This window comes from Pyrgilauda ruficollis, unplaced genomic scaffold (genome assembly GCF_017590135.1).
Source record: "Pyrgilauda ruficollis isolate IOZ18807 unplaced genomic scaffold, ASM1759013v1 scaffold36, whole genome shotgun sequence".
NCBI classification, from domain to species: Eukaryota; Metazoa; Chordata; class Aves; order Passeriformes; family Passeridae; genus Pyrgilauda; species Pyrgilauda ruficollis.
Genome location: NW_024525045.1, coordinates 4,749,752 through 4,771,653, shown reverse-complemented (window position 1 = coordinate 4,771,653; position 21,902 = coordinate 4,749,752). Strand labels below are relative to the sequence as shown.

Here is a 21,902-nt window from a genome sequence, read left to right as displayed (position 1 = left end):
AGGTTTCTTTGATAACTGGTTTTCTAACCCAAAAGGATCTAGACTAGCTGGAGTCCAGGAGAGCAGCACATAGGAGTCCATTAGCTGAGATGAAGAAGGTGAGGACTGAAAAACTAATTGTAAGAGAGCAAGGGAAATGGATTAGTAGAAGATAATGTATCAGCACCAGAAGATTGGAAGGCTAGACAGAAATAGAGACAGAGTAATAGAAACAGAATGAACTTAGTATCATAAAACATCCGGTCTTAATGGCCTAATTAAGAAATCCAACAAACCCACAACTCCTGACATAAAATAGGAGTTCTTCAGTGTAAAAGTGACTGAGAAATATATGGATCTGCAATCTGAATGTAAGATAACAAGCTGCCACAGTGACACCTGTGAAAATAGCAGACATCACCCACTTTATTAAAAGCAGGTAATGCCTGAGGGAAGAATACACAACTTTAAACAGCTTTTACTACAGTATTGGCTATAATTTTGCTCAAATGAAGGGGACTGGTGAAGCCTGACTTCTACTAACAAATGAAAGCAGAGAATGGATAGAAGTCCATTAGTGTCTATAAATACATCACAGGGATAAATGCCAGGAAGGGGAAAGATCTCTTTGTGTGAAAACAGAAGATGCTGGCACAAGAATAAAGCAGCATGAGCTTTCCCTGAATAAACTGAAAATTGGATGTCAACAGAAGGTTTTTAACCAAAGGAATGATTTTTGTGAGTAACAACCTCCCTAAAGGCACAGCAGACCCAGTCCCTTGCTGAGCTCCTTGGGAGCAGTGACAGGAGCCTGCACTGACTGGGAGTATAACTTCCTCACCTCCGGGATCCTCTCCAGTTTTCTTATTACTTCAGTGCAGGTCTGGTGAAAGCCTTGGAGTTGACATAATAAGGCAAGATGTAATAAGGATCTGCAGACAGAAGCTGAATGTGCAGTCTCAGAGATTTACTCGTGTCACTGCAAAAGTATTAGCATTAATCTGCCTGGCACACGAGAACAGTTTTGTAAGACTAATAGGAGATGTATTTGCAAGATCTCTGACTCCCTCAGACTTCTGAAATACAGTATCACAGACACAGCACTGCTACCCAAATTCCTTCTAATACTTCTATCCCAAGTCTAATAACAGGAACTAAAGCTGGGGCACATCAGGGAAGCTCGTTGACATTGACACAAGGCAGAAAGTTGAGAAATACTTTACAGATCTAAAAATAAAACCAAGAAGACATAAGCCAGTGGATTTTTTCCACAGACCTCTTTGTTTTGCTTTCACTGCTTTTTCTTTTTTTTGGGGGGGGGCCAGGGGAGGGGGGGGCAGATGAAGCATGTGTAAGGGAATGGGAATTTGATAAATGGGAGGAGGAATAGTCTAAGTGCCACTAAAGGACACACAGCAGTCAGACGCTCCCACACACCTTGCATTTCTGCTTTTGGCTAAGTTGCCATCCAGACACTCAGTTTCATGTTTTTATTAGAAAATAAGGTAAGTGGATCTTGATTTTTCTGACATAGATGAATGCTACAGTGCAGCTGGTTCAGTCTAGGAGCAGCTCCTTCCAGTCTGCCTTCCCAGCCACAGGAGAGACTTGTTTAACCTTCCCATACCCTGCAAGGGGCTTCCATCCTCATGGCAACTGCCCTGCTGCCCACCCACCTACCTCTGTCCTCTCCCACCTGACTCAACACCCCCTTGACCAGATGGTTTGACCCAGATCCCAAAAAATACCATCAGCACTGGAAATCACACCCTCATCTTCATGAAACAAAGGGGACCCTAGGGCTGCCATTTGAAGTTTAAGGAACTGTGATTTAAAAACAAAGCACAAAGCCCAGCAGTTAGCAATTTGCATAATAATTAAAATTATATGATGTTCTTTACAGAAAAAGCTTCAATATAAACAATATTTAGAGGAATAAAGTATTAATTTGATATGTGATGAGGAATTAGGTGTATCACATGTTTTCAGTTGAAATATGAAAATGATTGGTTTTTGTTATGCAAATATGCAGAATCTCACTTCGGCTAGACAACCGTTTTTGCAACAAATAATCTTAAAAAATAAACTATAAAGAGAATATTCAAATATATTATATTTTTATTATAAAAAAATCCTGTATCTGTGTTACAAAGACAAGATGCTACAAAACTCACTTGATTTTTTCCCCACATCAGGTGCCGTTGCCTTTGGGAGAGGCACATGCTTGCCTGGCACCTCCCACCTCTGCCAGGTGAGCCCTGTCCCTCTTGGAGCCATCCCCCCCAGCACCACTGAATTCACAAGTCCCTCCAATCAGCCACCTCACTGCCCCAAAGTCACTGCACAGCACCCTCTGTGGCTCTCCCTGCCTGCTAATCCGTTCTCAGGGCTGTCCTGTAAGAATTCCCTCAAGGCAAACAGACTGCAGGCAGCCTATCCTGGGCTTAATCCTCTGAACTAGTGGGAAAAACAACCACCATGCTCACCCACTCTGCCTTTTGCCTGTTGTTCTTCAGGGTACAATGACAGGCAGAAACACAGGGAGAAAAATCATTTTCTTGTGCACTTCTTCCTTCCCTTTCTAGATGACCTTTATTTGTGGAGGGGAGCAAACTGCAGTGCAGACTGTCAGAAGAAAACCCCAACAGGGCATTCTTGCAAGGGGACTTTTTTGTTTGGTTTGTTTTTCTCTTAATCAAAGAAAGCTAATTCGCATAGAAAGTGTCTGTTTGCTCTTTGTGTCTGGAAAAACATAAGAATTACAATGTTAACATTTCCAAATGGCAAAAAATGAATTTCAAATAGCTGGCAATGACAATGCTTGATAAACACATGCTGGCTGAAATTCATTTCTCTTTCACACCCACTATGCCTGAACCCCATATTAACCATATGCTTTTGCAGATTAAGTTTAGTTCTGTGCCTAGTTTATAAGCTCCTTTGTTACAATGCAGCTATAATAACCTAAAGTTCCTGAAAATTTAAGCTGAAGGGAAAAATAAAGCTGAGATTTGCAAAATCATACAAGAGACAGAGCATTTGTCCTGTATAATAAAAGCCTGCCAAAACTTCAAGTAAGCATTTAGTAGTGACAGTATTTTGCTATGAATCATACTGTCTGTTGCTGGCTTCAAATCCGTTGATAATTTTGTACTTATTGTACAAATTCTGTGGTTAATATTACAGAAAGTTTAATCACACAGAAATGAAAGCATGATAACATTTCACATTCAATTTCAGCTTCAGCACATGTCAAGAATTCTGAATATGTACCTTGTTTAGAGAATCAGCTTGTGAAGCTGCTGGTTCTTTTTGACTCAGGTGACACTGGCTGCTCTCACCAAGCAGCTGGATCAGATGATGGCCATATGACTTTCCTATTTGTATCAGCTTGTTTAGAGCCCTTTGCATTACATTGCATGGGTTATAATTGTAACTCGCAAACAACTAGGTCCCTAAATCACTCAATTAATTAAAGAAAAAAACTTCCATGCAGTTTAAAAAGATCCTTATATCCAAATGTATTGCACAAATTTGCATGCAGTAAATAAATCTACTACCACATCCAGGATTGTAACTGGGAGTTTTCATCTGAAGCCCACTTCCACTAGGATTCCTCCAGGCTCTTGGAGGGGTTCAGCTGGGTGCTGGCAGAGCCTTCCCTGAGACCTTTCCATCTCAAACCAGAAACAGGCAGCAACACAGAAGAGAAATCACATTTGTAGATTTTGCCCCACTGAAAACTTCTACCACTCCCTTTTAAACTAATTTTCTTGATCCAATTCCCCATGACTCAGGCCTTGCTTATATAATGAGAACATCTTTCTGGCCTGTTGCTTTGGAAGGCAGAAGGAAAAGTGTAAACCTCTTTTCCCTCCTCCCCTTCCCCAAAGCATAACTGTGAGTTTTCTAAGGGAACATTCTTCTTTTGAAAAAATGGATTTTTTTCAAAACTGAAAATTTTTGAAGAGCAGTGTAATTTTGTTGACTCTTCAGACCTCAATTTCTTGCTACTTCAGCTTCCCACAGGCTGAGAAGTGCCAGGGCCTTGGAAGCTGTGGCTGAAGCAGTCTCACCAAAATCCATTGAACTCTGAGCTGATGGTGGGCTCACCAGTCAAACAGCCAAAGTTCTGCGCTACACAGTGAAGCTGCACAATTGGTTTCAGACACTTCTGTTCTACTCCCCCTAGATAACAATGTCTGTTTCTAGGAAATTAAGTTTCACTTTGATGCAGAAGTATTTTTGTTTTTCTCTCTCTACATGGAAATCCCAACACTACAAGATCTTTCATCATCTAAGCAAGCACATAAAGTCATGAAAAGTGATCTGGCTATCTACTCTACAAGGACAAGGCAATAGGGGACCATTTGCTGGAGAAGTCTCTAAATAGAGTCTGAGGTCTTCAAACACCCTTCCCTTCTGCCAGGACAGAAAATCTCAAAGCATCTATAAGGGCTGGGGTGTCTATTTGCTCTGCCTTTCAACAGAAACTGCTGCTGGCATATTAGTCTTCCTATGGAATATATTTCCATGTAAGCTTTTTTTCTCAAAAGTGCAGCATTCCCTGCTCTATATACAACTCACCTAGGATGGCATTGTCAATACCCCAGCATTCCTGACATCATCAGGAAAGAGTTGTAAAGCCACTACTGTCACAGCATATGTTGCAGTTGAGACAGCCATGATACAGAGTACCATAACACAATTCCAGAAAGCTTCAGCCCATACAGAGTAAGAGCCCTCACCACTTCAGAAGGCTGCAAGCATCTGCCCTTCTTGTTCTTTGTCCCAGCCTTTTATCCTCTCATGTTGATGCCCTGCCCCTGTGTGCCCTCTGCTCCCTTTGGTGTTGGTCAGTGCCCCTGGGCACTCCATGGCTCATTGCTGTCAGTGCTGCTCACCTGCTGCTCACAGCTGTGCCCACTGGGCCAGCTCCATCCCAATCACCACAAACTGTGCCTACAATTACAGCTCAACTTTGTTCTGAATACACTTTCAAATGTGACTGTACCACAAACATAGCAGCCTTAGTCAGTGTTCATGAAGGCCACAGGAAACACCCCATCACACCATAACATTCATAGGCAAAACCTGGCTAAATCAGTTTTGTTCCCTGTGTACCAGAAGCTGGACAAGCTAATTTGCACAGCTAGCTTACCTGCACATTCAAAAAGGGACCTGGGCTGAGGGAAGATTCCCTGCCAAGCTCTGATTTGCCTCCCTGCCAGCACAGCCATTATTTCTCTCATTATTTCTGTTACAATAACATCTAAGAGCTCCAGACCTCAATGGAAACCCCACTGTTACCCCATACACAAACACACAGCAAAGACCAGTGCCCTTGTTGCAATGGAGCCTGGCTACTGGGCTTGAAGCAAACAGATAAACACAGCTTTTCCCTCATATATTGATGGTAGCTCCCTGCTGACAAACACAGAATCCTGGGAAATTGAGGTCAGGTCCTCTAGCTGTTTTTACTAAGAAAAGGAGCATATCATGCTGTAGTAAGGTTGAAGACAGAATGCAAGCAAGGAAAAAGAAGTAATCTGGCTTTCCTGCTTATGAACTTGAAGGGATTTCTGAGCACTTCCTCAGGTGTCAGGCTAGTGCTGAGTACTTGTAGGAAGCAGATAATGTGACCTGGCTTTGCTCACGAATCACTGTGCACTGCAGTCAGCCAGCTCTGCCAGAAATGCCATGCACATCCTAGTGGGAGCTTCATGTCCACTTCTGGAGTCCCAAGCTTACTACTGACAATATTACAAAGCAAGACACCTAGGCAACCTTTTGATGTGATTAGAAGGGAGGTGCAGATAGAGCTAAGCGTGAAAGAATGATGAATGTCCACGCTATTTATTTAGTATTGTTACTTCAAAAAATTCTTTGGACATGTTGTCAAAGTTGATCCAGGGAAATACTGTCTTGAGCAGTCCTGAAATTGGCTAAGTGACAAGATCAACTGACAGCAAGGAAAAAGCTTTGAAATGACTGGCAGTATTTAGATAAATAAATAAATATTTAGATAAATAAATAAATATTCTATTTAGAAATAGACTAAATGAACTGTTTTCAGGACAGTTTTAAAGAGCAACACTTGTATATAGACTGGTACAAGTACCTCATCAATACAGAGTCCTTCACCAAGAGCTTTTTTTGCTTAAATAGGATTGCTAAGTTTATTTCACATTCCATGGCTGCTTGTTACCCAAGGCCTTTGCTACAACCACAGAGACAGTCAATATTTCTGCCTGATTACAGCATGTAAGACTTGCCTAAAAGAAACTCTTCTGTGGCAACAAGCTCTGTGAAAATGAAGTGTTGAATCTGCATCAAACATCTGAGTTTAGTAAGAAAACCTGAACCACAGGGCCACATAAAATTTGGGGAAATATTGACCACACTGTGTCTACAACAGTACAGAACCTGTTTAAACCCTTAAGGGAAATCAGCATCTTCCTAAATTAGAGGAACAAGTGTCATCAGGATGGAGCAGAACACTGAAACAGGAATGACTAGGAATTGGAAGGAAAATTGGTGCTCTGCTGCCCAGCTTGCAATTCAGTGGACAATACCACACAATGCCACAGCCCATAGCATTTTGGCTTTATTTTGTCAGTTTGGATCTATCTCAGATCAGAAATTGCCAGGAACAGTTACTTCTTTAACATGAGTCTGGACTTGCCTCTCTACTCAGCACCAGAACACTGATCCTGTGAACACCCCTAACTGCTGAAGATTTTCTAAGTAAATAGTCTTAGCAAAAATAGCCCACAAACCAAAAGTGCTTCTATTTTCCTCGGAAAATACAGTTTTGTTGGAAATTCCATAGCTTTATATTCTGACGTTATTAATTTGAAGCATACAACCTTACAGAGATGCATTTCAAGCTATTAAAAACTATCATATAGCTCAAAAATAATGCTTTTTATGAAATAAATATTATTTTTTCCATAGGGAAAAAAAAGCCCATGATCAAATAAAAAACAAGTGCAAATTTTAAACTTTCAGGATATCCCAGAGATATTCTGTCAGTGGCAAAAACACACACAGAAACTTCAGTCTGCCTCAGGAAGGGCAGGTTGTCTGTAATGTGACATCGTTGCCAGATGCACTTAATGTCTTGGATGCCAGTCAGGTCTGAATAAGTATGAGCAGAAAATTGTACAGTCTTTCATATTCTTTCATCTCCTTACAGGTCAGAGCTGAGACCTGCACTGTCACTTCACAGGCAGTTATCTGCTTTGTGACTGAATAGGGGATTTTATTCTCTAAGATTATCTGTTGGGCACCCTTACAGGCAACAAAGTAAAAACAAAACCCAATCATACAGCCTAACCGTCTTATCAAGGGCATTCATAAAGTGGAACAAAAGCCTGACAGCTCTGCAATGGTTAGTTTTGAAGCAGGCTAGGGTAACTGAGACTTATGGGAATTTGATGCAAATTCTGAACATCTTTTACAGTCCAGCACCACCTGAAGCAGTGGGGCTGGGGAGGGGCAGCTGAAGCTGCTCTGCTCCATGCAGTGCAGTTTCACAACCCCACAGCACCTGAATTCCCAGCCCAGACCCAGCAAGCAGACTTGAGGTGGATTTTGGGGCGCAATGGAGAGGGTTGATGAGCAGTCACAGCGACACTCCCTTCTTGTGCTGGCTGAACCACACCAAGTCCATTGGGCTGACCAGCAGAGCCAACGTGGCCATTCCACACTTGAGCTGCATTCCTCACCAACAGCATCCTTAGGAAGTATTAATTAGTTTTACTTTTAGTGCTGAAGACTGAAAACAATGCTAGAAGATGCCCTCTCTGTTCTGAAAGAACAATAAAATCTCATTCATAAATTTAAGGTTTGATCATAATTTTCTCACATAGATACAGAAGCTATTACAGCAATTTTGACACTTTCAATTTTTATTCTAAAACTTTTCTAAGGGTGGTATTTTTTTCTTAATGTTACTGCATATTTTCTTTCAAAAATATTCTGCCTTTGTTGCTGAGAGAGGAATACTAGCTGATAGTAAGAGAAATTGTTGCCTCCAGACAAATTGGCATTCGCCATTCAAGCAGAAAAATAAATTAAGTACAACATTTAGGCACTCTGCATTAGTTTGTTAAAAAAAATCAACAAAGGGAAAAACAAATGCTATGTCAACTATTGACTGTACAAACCAAATAAATAAGAATTTCTCTGGTACTTGTGCAGCTATGTAATTCACTACATGCTTAAAAGTATGAAGCTTTTAATAGTTTTGTGGAAGTGGCAGTCAACTTTACATTTTTTGGATAGAAATATGTGGCCTTGGTAAGTCCTAAAAACAACATCTGTTCTTTAATATTTCAACATGGTATTTGAAATACCTATATTATAACTATAATAGTATTGCTATTAAGAATATTAAACATAAATTTGATGTTTTGCCACAGTCTGGAGGACTATATTACTCCTTTACCTTGTCTTTGGAGAAGGTCTTTCTTCCTGAAGAATTCAAGAGTGCTTACACATTTTAAGATGCAGAAAGCATCTAAGATCATTTCACGCACCAGGTGAGGCCATCTCTGAAGGAGAGTGTCAATTTTACTTTCCTCCAATACTGTAGGACAGGAAAGAGAATGGAAAAATTTTTAACAGAATGAAGTTCACTACTGGGACAGCTGTCATTTGGCAAAAAATCTTAACAGCATTTACTATGGAGCACATGCTCCCTGTCACTGGTACCCCCTGAACAAAATCTATTGCAATTGTCAGACATTTTGCAACATAAAAAGAGGTTTTGGTAAGCTTCCACCATGAAAACAGAGTGAAATTTGTCAATAATTCATGTAGTTTTGTGTCTATCAGTGCTGATTTTCAATCGCTATCACCCTGGCAGAGCCATTAGCATTCTTTAATGTTCCCTCAATCCCTATGTTTGATTAACTTGCATCACTAGGAAATTTTTTCACCCTTCTGCTCATTGACTTTCCCCCATTATCAATAAAAACCTTGTCACTCCACACACAAAATTATAGCTCATCCCACAGCTAATTTCTGCCCTTCAAACTGACCACCTATTCCTTGTCAGAGCCAAGGACTTCCTTCATTACTTGTCTCCTACCCAGAGCTCTGGTCTGAAGGTGAGCAGTCACAAAGCTGAGGGTCCAACACAGCAGGGGCTGGTACCACTCTGGCATGGACTAAATGTATTAATTGCAATCCTCCTCCACATTCTTCCTAAATCTGTCCTTCACAGTCCTTCCCCTAATATGTATGATCTTGTGCTTCTCAACACACCCCTGAAATCTTGCAGGTATTCCATATCTCTATAGGGTCATTTCTGTGCCTCCCCCAGAGCATTTTAATTCACCACAACAGTCTGGGTGAAGCAATAGCCAAATATTCCAAGGTAGATTGCCAAGCCCTGAAAAGGCAAAAAACCTGTGTGATACACTGGTAATACACAATTCCACTGACAAACATGAGTTAGTGAACAACTGTTCATGCATTTAGCAGGGCACACAGTCCCTCTTACAGAGCATAGGATAAATCAGAAAAGAGTAGGGGCTTTAAATGTATTTCTTCTTAGTAATGACCTCAGCAATTCAATCTCTGAAAGCTCAGGTTAATACTCTTTTCTGCCTAGGATTTAGGGTGGGATGCACCCTTCTTTCCCATCAGGAAATAATTTTAGAAACAGAGAAGAGAGTACTTAAATATAAGTAGCTCCATGCACTCTTTCTGCCTATCATCATGCACACAGATGAAGTTTACAAAGGAGTTGATGATGAGGTGAGCTACAGGAGAGGGGAAGAAAGAAACAAAGGGGACAGTAGCTGAGCCTTTGTGTCTCCAGAAAGGAAAGGGGCCAGAATTAGTGACTCAGGAGAGAAAAAGAAATCTCAAATTTCATGACCACTTCTCTTTTCCAATTCATTGTAGGGTCCTGAATTAATTAAAAAAAAAAGTCTTAAAAATATGATAAAAACACCCCAAACTGCAAGAGTATGGATTTGATTTGTTCTCTCAACCTGCTTCCCCAGATCTGTTACAGTGTGGCTATACTTGCAAAGTCCAGTCACATTTTACCAGGTCAGAAGTACTCATTAAGCATTCAAGATTTTTTAAAGGGAGACAACAGGTGGGAAAGCTGCACCTAGCAGAATTCAACATTAGTATGCAAGGAATTTGGATGGATGCCACTTTTTGGCATGAAATGACTGGAAGAGTCTTGCTGAACTAGTGAACCATGCCGATGCAAGGTCACTGTTGTGTTAAAAGGTTGCCCTGCCACTTTCACCAGTTTTCTTTTTTAACCTGATGTCACCATTCTTCCAGCACTGCCTTTTGCTGGAAGCCTGGGCAATTTCTCCATCACTTGGCTGATACCTGGAATACTGCAGACTTCCTCTCTGTGCACAGGTATACACAGAGATACCTGGAATACTGCAGACTCCCTCTCTGTGCACAGGTATACACAGAGATACCTGGAATACTGCAGACTCCCTCTCTGTGCACAGGTATACAGCCTTACTCTGCAGAAAGAGTCAGGAGTCAATGAACCCAGTGCAGCTGTTAACTCTTTCCTCTTTTGGTCTCAGGTAATTTGACACAGTCCATACAAAACCTCCCTGTATCAGGGAGAGATTATTTTGAACCAGAGCAGGTAGAACAAGCGTTAAGCTCACACTGCAGCTGAACTGGAAATTTGCTATGCTTTTTTAAAGAGAAGGGTCCAATAATTTCACTGCCTCAAGGTGATTAGCCTGAAGTAATGCATGGTGAATGACAAATGTTTGGTTGATGAATAATTTGACTATTTTGTTTTGCATGTAAATCTGACCTTTATAGTGAACATTACTGCATTAAAAAGGTTCTGCATAATCAAAACACTGTACAGCCAACATCTGTTATTCAGAAGACCCGAGGGGTAGAAAAAAAAATCACAGCAAATCATTTGACCTAAATATGTTTTGCTCTGTGATATAAAGTGTACTTTTACTGTCTGACTTGCTAAATTCTTCATGCCTTCATGTGACACTGTTTGTTAACAGAAGTATGCAATTTGTGTAACCTTTATGTTTAATGTTGTAGCTAATTGTTATTCTTTAATAGTGTATACGTCATTTGTCACACAGTGAACTGTAGATGCTGAAGACAGATGGACCACCAGATGGACCCTGGGAAGGATTGGTTAAAATGTCAGTGATAAGCTAAGAAAATGAAACACAGTGGACTGAAGATACTATTCAGCTGAAAAGCCTGTCTACAGAAATAAGTTTTGTATTATTCACATTCATTAAAGTGCACTTCAGTCACGCTGTTTTGACATTTTTTGCTTTGTGACTTTTCAAAGCAGCCAAAGCTTTCTTTTCTTCCCCAAATACTTGTTTGATTATACAAACATGGCAGAAGTGATCCTAGCTTTTAGAGGTGATCACTTTTGCCATCAAGGAACTTGACCACAGTTTTATTCAAACCCACAAGTGCCCCAGTTCAGAGCTTGAGCAAACAATACAACTGCAGGACTTGTATTGACCAGAAGGGAATGATTGCTTGCTCCTGCTCAGTTACCGTGACTTGGATTCCCTGATTCTGGCCATGCATATGCTTTACACTAATAATTAAAACAGACTTCTTTGGGTCTACCCATGAAAATTTCATTAAATAAATGGAAAAGTCTTCAGTGGGATCAGGATATTTAACACAAGGCACAAACCTAGTAAATCACAGAAGGGAGTCAGCTAAGATTGCTTAGGAATGACTCTAGGCAGAACCAATGCTGCAAAACAGAAACACAAAATACAGAGATTTATGTGTTTCCCCATTTCCTATGGTTCCACATCCATTGTTTGAGGAAAGCAGCTTTTTCTGTGGAACACAGGAAAAAACAAAACAAAAAAAAAATCTCAGGAAACCCTGGCTATGAATTTTTACCAATGCCATATGTCTGATCCATCTATGCCCTCATAAAAGATATTTTTATGGTCCTAAGCACAAATCAGTTGTCACCAGAGAAACATGAAAATCTCATTTTCACTAAGTTACTATGTATCTAACAGCTACCGTGAATATTGTCATATAAGAGAAGCAGGAAATTAAAACAAATTATGGAAAATTTGGGAATTGTAGTAATTCTCCATTGGGTTAAACAAACATCCATTGAAGAAGAGGTTTCAACTTTTCATTTTTCTTACTTTCCATTTGGAAATTTTTGAAATTCAAATTGTTTTTACTGAAAGTGTTTTAAAACTGAGAAACCCAGCAAAATTCTGATGTTTGTCATTTGATCTAACAAAGGTAAGGCCAATAAAATGAAAAGCCATTTCAAAGAAGGACAGTAATTTAAAGAAGATAATCAGAATAGCTGAAATATTCCTTTTTGTTAAAAAGCACCATTAATCAATCTGACATTTTCTACCAGCAAACAATACGGCACAGAATGAAGTCACAAGCACACATGTTCATCATCAAAATGATGGAGTGGTGCAAAAATGCTTATAGAAGATTGTGCATAATCTAGCAACATAAAATCCCTCTATGTTCAAATATATTGAAGCCCAAAAGGATGAAGGGCATTTCCTTTCACTATAACCCAATTATGACTCTCAATATACTAGCATTTTCATGTTCTGTGTGTTGCATTTACACACTGCTTCTGTGGCTTTTTTTCTTTCAGTTGTCACCATATGTTTATGACATATCTAGCTTAAGTAATGGTAGTTACCTTATATGGCAGGAATTTTTATTACCATCCAGTAAATGAATCAACTGAGGTTAAATCCACTGACATCAGTAACGGAGCTGCATTTTGCTCAGAAATATGTAAACAGATCAGAGGCGAAGGCTCCAATATTTGTCCAATCAGACTCAAACAAAACACAACAAAAGTATTTGCCCTTACTTTGAAGGCACCATGAGCATTAAGAGCACCAGCCTCAGATCACTTGGTGACCACCACAGTGCCATGGGGGTGTGGTTCCAGTTTGTCAATATCCAGCTGAAAAACCACACTGGGGCATTTCTCTGCTTCCATCTGCTCATTCCCACTCTCAAACCTGCAGCAAACAAACTACACAAGCATTTTTGAAAATGCTTCTTGTTTTGCTTTGTTTTGATTGTGTGACCCACCTGAAAATCCTGACCTCTAATAGGACAGGAGAAATGTCAGTAAACTGGGACATGGGGCAATAAATTCTGTTATAGCTTTACAGCATTATCACTTTAGAGGATATCTTAGAATACAGAAGTTTTGGTATGGTGACACAAGCTGCACATTATGGTCTTCCACATAGAAAAATGAAGCATTAAGATATCTGAGGAGATATCCTGTAATCATATCTCAATTTTATGTGTTCATTCTTCCCAAAGCGACTTCAACCAAATCCTCATCACCTCAAAAGTATTTCAACAAGACTTGCTAATTGTTAGTATAACCAAATCCTCATCACCTCAAAAGTATTTCAACAAGACTTGCTAATTGTTAGTATTCAAAATTATCAAAGTAGACCCCCTCCCCAATTTCATTTTCCATAGATGGGATTAATTCAGATCTATGGGATTATGAAACAGGGTAGAGTATATTTTTCACTGGATATAGCCTGAAGTTATTGGCTTTTCCACAACAAAGCTTTCTGGCATCTCGTAGAATTATATGGAAAATGTGAGAAACTTCAAATCAGTAAATCAGCTATATTAGGGGAACTAACAGGATTTGAACATGACTCATGCATTACAGTTTGAAGTTCTTGATTGCTGTCTAAAGTGTCAGATTTTTTTGAGGCAGAAAAGAAATTAACACCATAAAATTCTTCTAATAACAGCTTTTTATGAAGAAATACCTGGGAAAGTTTTGTATGGTGTGAAGATTACATTATTATCTCTTAAAACACACAATGGAAGCACTTGAAAAAAATCACAAAATGATTGATAACAAAAACATACTTAATGGAACTTTATAGCAATAAACAGTAATAGTACAGATTGATTCTGCAGATTTATAGCAACAATAACATCACTTGTTTGTCATGTGTTAAAAAACACTTCGTGGTGACAAACACCATGGTTTCTCTCTGTATGTATGCATCCATGGGCATGTGAAAAGCATCTGAATAAATGTGGATGTGCACATTCGCGCACTAATTACAAAATCATCCACCACACACCCAATTTACTGTGCTGGCAATGACAGGGGCAGCAGCTATGCATAGTCACTGACAGCATGGCACAGCATGAGAGAGTATAATACCTTACATCACAGAAGTTATTTCCTAGCCTTAGGAAGCCAGGAAAAGTTTGAGAGGTGCATAAATATGAGAGAGTGCCATGTAAGAGATACCTTACATCACAGAAGTTATTTCCTAGCCTTAGGAAGCCAGGAAAAGTTTGAGAGGTGCATAAAGCATGTATACCCTGGTGGTGTATGCAACAGCTCTTCAAAGAAGATTCTACATGAGCTACAAATTTTGAAAATATAAACTCTTCTGGTAATCTTGTCATATTTCATTAGCAAAGTTAGTTATAGATTCAGCTTTCAGACAAGAAAAAGTTACTATATTTGAACATACCGAGATAAAAAATTTAAAATAAACAACAATGGACAATAGTCCATTGTATTGATTAGTGACAGCCTAACAGGAACAACTACACTTATTTTTTTCAAATCCTTAATGGTCCATCATAGCATATCTATATACATGAAAGACACAAAATCGAGTCCATCCTGGAGAAAGGTAATGCTCATTTTTCTACTCATTTCTGTTATCAAAGATATCATATTCTTTAAGCCACAACTGCCTTGGGTCTTGGTTTGCATAGCATTTATAAAACATGGTTTTGGTGCTTTAAAGCATGGGCACAATTTAAACACTACTTTCGTTCATACAAGAGGAGAGTTAAAAAGTCATGCTGGTTGCAGGCTGACCCCCTCAGATCAGTAAAGAGTGCAGTAAAGACATTCCTCTTAAAGAAAACCAGTAGTTTTCCTTTCTAATCTCTAGAAAATGCTGAAATTTCTGCTGCTCCTAGGAAACAGCAAATGAAGAAACAGCTGAAAATGAAAATTTGTAGTCTCATATTAAAACTTCAAGGTTGTGCAGATTGAGAGCTTTCATTTCAATATTCAGTTTTGCACCTGGGTTCAGTTTAATCAATGATAAATCCCCCAACCTTTCAAGGTTTAGGATTTTAAAAGCCAGAACTACTTCTGACCCTTAAAAGACTGATGAAGCATCAAAATTAGTTACAAAACAACCTCCATCACTGCAATGTGGCTGTTTCCCTAATCTATGAGCCACTATTGCACTCTAAATTGACCCACAGTCACTTGCAGAGAGGTCCTTTGTCGTGCTCCCCAAAAACAGCAAGAAAGAACAAAGTGTGACACTACTGTGTTCTGCTGCAGACCAGGGACATGTGTAACCCTAATCTATGGCATGAAATCAGGGCCAGGAAAGATGGGGATCCTCTACCTTACAGCTCCACACAACAGCCTGATCACAAGGTTAGTAACAACAGCAAGTAGTGGGCTCTGCTTTGGGATCCAGCTCATTATGTAAACATCTCAGTGAAGTATTTTCCATTAGTAAAATAGGTAAAATTATAAGTTTCCCACTGTTTGTGAAGTAGAAGAGATAACACAGAGAGACTGAAATCCTTGAAACCATCCTCCAAGTCAGGAAGAGCCAGGGTGATACAGGAGAAAAATTAAATGGCTGCTGAAACCAGATACTTTGAGCAGTTGTCAGACTGAGCCCTACAAATTAGCTGGGAAATGAACATACCCACTAGTGTCACTTGTAAAATTCCACTGCTGTTTGATAACATCTCTAAAAATTTATAGAACTTCAGGCCATGTGCCTAAAAATAGCATCTATAGCATTGCTATCTTTTGCATTAGCTTAGATTAAATATATTACAATTCCACAGAGAGCTCTACATTTGCAATTAGTCTAATTCTTGGAAAGGAAATTTAGTAAAGCTTTCACAAAGCCGAATAGAAAGAAGATGATGAAGTTAGTGTATTGTAGTACAGCTGCTGACTGGGCTGGGAATAAAAAAACTGGATAGTAAAATGAGGCACTGCATTTCTATTAAAATATAGATTATTCTTAATTTTTATTATTTATTACACATAAATAGTAGTGCATGCAGGATGCAACCATGAGTTACTGCACAAAAATATAGAGGAAAAAGTGACTCTGTCCTAAAGAGTCTCGTGTGTAAGTGCACACCCAGGTGGGTTTTTCAGATGGAAGTTATTGAACACAGGTCACTCAGCACACTGGCCATTGTACCAAGCCCAAGCTAGTGAACTGTGTTGAAAGTTAAAAAGAAAAAAGCCTTAATGCAAGCTTGTGTCTTCTAGACAGGGAATTGACAAATCTTGCTTACCCTGAATAGCCAAAGCAGGAAAAGCAAGGAAAAAAATTGGAAGTGCCAAGCTGAGTTACTCAAATTCATTCAGCAGGGGAGCAGCAGTCACAAACAGAGCCAGACTTTGTCTTTCCAGTGTGCCAAGCTGCCACTGCTGTACAGCAAGATTAAAACAACATTAAGGAGAAGCACTTCACAGGAGTTTTACAGTCCTGGCTCCTGGACATGTTGCCGGGCTGTCTCACACCACAGAGAGGGCATTCTTGTCCTCTGAATATTTGGAAAATAATAGGGCACCAGCACCAACTCCGCCTATGCACACAGGATTTCTGTGGCAGAAAAAACAGGTGTACAGAAGAACCACCACTTGTTCTGCTCTCATCACAAAGCTGAGACACAGCCCAGGTGCCCTCAGGAACTGCATGAGGTGCAAGCACTGAAACACCTTGTTCCCTTTCTATAGGCTCTGCACCCGTTCTTAGGAATGCTCTATCTCCACACACATTGCACAGACAAATACAGGATCATTCTTAAACACAGACTGAAAAAATTTCTCTTATATCCAGGTCCCCTGGATACTTTAAACAAGTTCTTATCGATTATAAGACTGAAGGTTCTTCAAATTCAACATCCTACCTCCAAGAGCTGCTGCGTGTAGACTATAAATAGAGCATAAGAGCCCAGTACCATCAAAGTGTTGTCTTTTCCTCTTTCAGGAGGTTTTGCCATGCACTGGAAAGGAGATTTCTGCTCTGCACCATCATGACTGAAGGCTACCAACTGCTAATTTATTTTTTTCTTTTAAACTCATTATATCTTGTCTCTACTACTGTGACAAGCTCCAAGATTTAATTACCTGGTGTGCATAAGAAGCACTTTCCTTGAGCAGTTAAATCTGATACTGAGTCTTATCATTGTTCATTACTTTGTCTTCAATTTTGAGAGAAATAGTAAATAATCACCCTCTCCTATTCACCTCTTATTCTCCTATTCCCTTTCTCTGAATGCAATACCAGATCATTCACTCAGATTTCCATTACTTTAAAGTTAAACTGTCATTATAACTCAGGGAGAAAGCAGGGTTTTAAAAAAGTTTTCTTATGCCAGAAACATTCACAACGATTTTTAATATCCTTTGTGAGATTGTCTCTGCATATATTTGTAATTCACATGTTTTGAGTTTTAATAAAAATGGCTAAAACATCCCATCTGCATAACACAGATACAACGTAGTTTCAGCTCTCATTCATTATTAACAGATAGAACTCAGTTATTTATGAGAAGTTTCTTATTCACTTCTGTGCATGCTTCTTCAGCTTTTTTTTATGAAAAAACCCACCAACACAAAACCCCTCAATTCAGAAAAAACAATTTTAGATTTCTGTTCAAGACCTTTAATACTCTTTGGAAAAGCTACTTTTGATAACTGTAAATACATAAAGATGTTTGTGGGTTTGTGGTCTGTTTTGTTTTTCTTTTGCATTAATCTATACTCCAAGATTAGAAATAGATCCTATAAAATTGGGCTTCTGTTGGCACCATACCCCACCCAAGAACAGCAATTGTAATTTCAAGAACATCTAGGTGTTTCATTTGTCTTGCACACTGTGTAATTCATTAGAGGACAGAACAAGCTGCTATCTGCCATAGAGGAATTCTTTTTTTTTCTTTTTTTCTTTTTCTTTTTCAAGGGAGTACCATATTGCAGCCCTCATAAATCACTAGAAATATCTTGATATCACTAAAGCTGTGCCCTTTTATAACCTGGGACATTTTGGCTTTACAGGGTCTTTTAAGATGCTTAGTAGGTGAGACAGTAATAAAGACAGCTGATTTTAGGTCTTCTCCAGCATGTGTTCTGAGGAACTGTAAAAAATTACATAGTTTGGTAATTCTGCTAAAGCTACAAAGGAGAGTCTGCAGTAGTTAGGTCTCCATAAGCATTGGGAGTTTCTGTTTTCAGCTTCTCAACCCATGTCCATCCCACAGCTGACTTCCTGGACCTTCTTCCTGAGAACTGGCTGACATGGTCACCCCCAGAATATCAGAATGTAAAATTGCCTCATTTCCTCTAGGTCAAAGTCCTGGTTTCGCAAGTAGCCAAAAGTGAACACAACAGAAATAGTAAATATATATATGGAATTTTTACCAGAAATGTTCTCCCAACTTTCAATTTATTTGGAGATGCAGCAGACACTCGGACACAGCCTGTAACTGTGTGGCCAAGGCAGCTATTCAGCCTGCACACACTTATAGCAGCATAACAAAGGGTTTTTACTGATACAGATAAGAGAATGGCATACACACCCCATTGTGAATGTCACTTTAACTGGTCACGAGAGAACCCATTAAAACACCTTGGGCTTTTATTTGGAAGGAGAAAGGAATCACGAGTTGCACAAAATTAAAGGAAAGCATTGATTTATTACAGCACCCTGACCGTTTCAGCATCAGAACCATCAACTATAAGAAAAAAAAAATAAAATCTGCTGGTCCTGTGAAAACCTAAGCAACCCAGCCATCACCTTCATTATGCTCCAAACCCTGAACAAGCCTTACAAATTCAGCTTGATGAGCAGAACTAATGGTCAATGGTCTGACAAAGCATTTTTCCCATGAGAAAAAGCTGATAAGTTTAAATGAAAGCATTTCATGAAGATATTGATTTTAATAAAATTTTTAGGGGAAATAGCTCCTTAGCCCTGATAGGATATTAAATCCAGGAGCACCAATACATCTAAGCACCCGAGCATCATACAGTTTCTAATTAACCCACATTGCTCTGGACGAGTCTGACTGAAAAACTAGACCTGTTTTGCATATCACAGCAATTATCCACTCATCCTATTAACTACTCTTGCATGGCTTATTCCGTCTTCTGGCAGGACTCTACTACTTTACACAAATAAATATCAACCCAGAGAAAGAGCAGCTCCAGATGCAGCTCAAGATGGGACACTGAGATTTAGCTCTATACTCAGTGAAGGCTCATTTTTATCCACCAGGAAACTCAACATAACATCTACTGGATAGCTGAAACAGCCTTGGGATCTCAGCCCTTCATCTTGGATTTTGGCAAGCCAGGTTTAAAGCATCAGAGTAACCAGACCAAACAAGGGTTTGCAGTGAAGTCTCTGTGGTCCCAAGGGACTGAGCTATCCCTCAGGGCTCTCTCCATAGACACTGAAGCAGGATGAGGACAAAAAGGGAGCTGGTATCAGGGAACATTTAGTGAGAGAGGAAGTTTGTGAAGAAGGGAAGAAAGAACACTCTCCTGGGGAAAATGCTGTGTTCCTCAGGGGCACTGGAATTTGTAATCAAACATTCACAGATTGATTTGATTTCTTTCTGTCCAAGAAATTATTTCATAAAACCTGTAACAAACTGGCCCCTGCAGGGCTCACACAGGTAATGTCCTGACTGCTTTCTTCCATGCCTTACTCTGAACATATTCAGGTTCTGGTTCAGTGAGATTCTAAGGCAGTTCCTTGAGAATCCCCAAGCTCTTTGAACACACACTTCAACAAAAGCGAAGGCACTCAGTATCTCTCAGAAACAGGCTCTTAAACATTAAGGGCTGCAATCATTTCAAAGCATCAGGGAGTTATGCACTTAGTTCACCTGCATATTGATGCAGAACATAGACATTAAGTATAAGGAAGCTAAAGGCAATTATTCTGATCATTAAAAAAATCTAATCAGAATAACTTTGAATTTTGTAGAGACACAATCAGAGAACTAGTCACCTTCCCATTTTCAAGGAGACTTGTGTATTTTGAAGCACTAAATACTAACCATTAGCTACTTTGTGCAATGCTTAAAGCACCCAGGTTTTGTTTAGAAAAAAAGCTACAATTACACATACCAACACAAAACATTGCAAAAATGGTAAAATAATACTGTAATGATATTTCTTTCTCTATTGGGTTAAGAAAGCAATTTCCTTGAAAAAACAACAACCTTTTTTTTTTTTTTTCAGCATAAATAATGTTAGAGAGGAAGAAAAACTTGGCTTTAAAACTGATTTACCCAACTACATCCTTCCTTTGGTACTGGGACCAACCCTTTGGGTTGATTTGGAACAAGCACCTGCAGTTGCTGCACACTGCGGAGCAAAGCTACAGTGCAGAAGGTGATCTCAGAAATCTCTAGTGAATGACAAACCAGAGGTTAAAAACCTGTTCTACCCATCAGTGAACATTAGACAGGACAAAGCTGCCCACTTTCAGTGATGTTATGATGACCTCCCTGGGGTTCAGTAATCTGCACCAGATGAGGATCTGACTAGTTATTGACTTAAGACAGGACTCATAGTACACAATTCATATCACCTTCCTGTGGCAAGCTTGAGTGAGAGTGACATGGCCCAAACCTTGTTTTCCTCTCTTTCACATATTAGCTTGGAGGGCAGGGGAAGGAAAGGGGCAGACAAAGCTTTGCTCTTGTCCACTGAAACTCAGCTGAAAGCCTGGCTATCTCATGTGATGGTTATCTAATTGATTCAAATGTCACCTTCTCATACAGAGCCTTGTAGCTTTCTCAGACAGACTGTTGCAGTCTCCTCTCTCATTTATATTTTTCAGAGGCTTTTCTTTTAGTCTATGAAAGGAATAAAATATTATACAAATTATCTCACTAAATTATTCTCTTTAAATGTCTGCCTTCTTTTCATGTTTGTCTCTGACCTACTGTCGATCCCATTTACATGAAAAAATTACTGGAGCACTTCTCCTATATCAGCATTCATTAGCAGCTCCAAGTGCCTGGCACACAACAGGGGTTTTGCCAGCTATGCAGTTTGAGGATGTTCTCGTCAGAAATAGGAGCAGATAATGAGGAGAGAACACAAATCTATACGGTTTCTGTCACCACTGCTCTGTTTACTTCAGCAGGCAGTAATGGGGAAATGTTTTCATATGCCAGCTTTTCTCCTGCAGTTTGTGTAGTCAAAGCAGTTTTAGGCCTGCTCTCTTCCTTTTTTGCTGTTGTTTGTTGCCCTTCCCCCATCCTGTACTGCACATATCAAGGTGTTCTGAGCAGCAAAGTTTAAACACACATGACTGTGTAGTTCTGCTTCAGGAAAACCAGGGGTGTGTGTTAGGACTCATTGTGAAATGACTGCTCCAAGGACCTGCTTGAAAGTGTTATCCACTGAAATTGAAAGGCAATTGTACTCAGGATTCCTGGAAATCTCTACAGAAGTCAGGTTGTCTGGCTGGAAGAATGATTAAATAAATTTCTCTACAAACAGTACATATCTTTCTAGCCACTGCCCTATGACACTGCTGCAGGAACATACACAGACAGAAATCTCCCCTAATTTAGACATTTCAACATGGAAAAATTTCCAAATGAAAATTTTCTGCATTGAATACTCTGTTTTTCTTATTGCAGTTCCTGAGCTTGCCTCCCTTTTATGTCAGCTTTCACTTGAAGGCTCACTCCACTGTGATTTTATCCTCAGTACCTAGCAAAAACCTCTAGCATAATTTTTTCTTAGCTGTCAGTATGATTTGACTATATTTTACATATCATATAGCTATATATTTTTAAAACCTTACCCAAAAATAGAA

General features: G+C 39.4%; 1 long non-coding RNA gene across 1 annotated transcript in view; it reads right to left on the bottom strand.

Annotated features, from left to right (window-relative positions):
• The window catches only part of LOC121357991, a 42,809-nt gene extending 39,508 nt beyond the window's left edge, over positions 1-3,301 (bottom strand). The window contains exon 1 of the long non-coding RNA XR_005955815.1: positions 3,253-3,301. This is a non-coding gene — a long non-coding RNA (uncharacterized LOC121357991). The remainder of the gene's footprint in view (positions 1-3,252) is intronic.
• Positions 3,302-21,902: the final 18,601 nt, after the last annotated feature.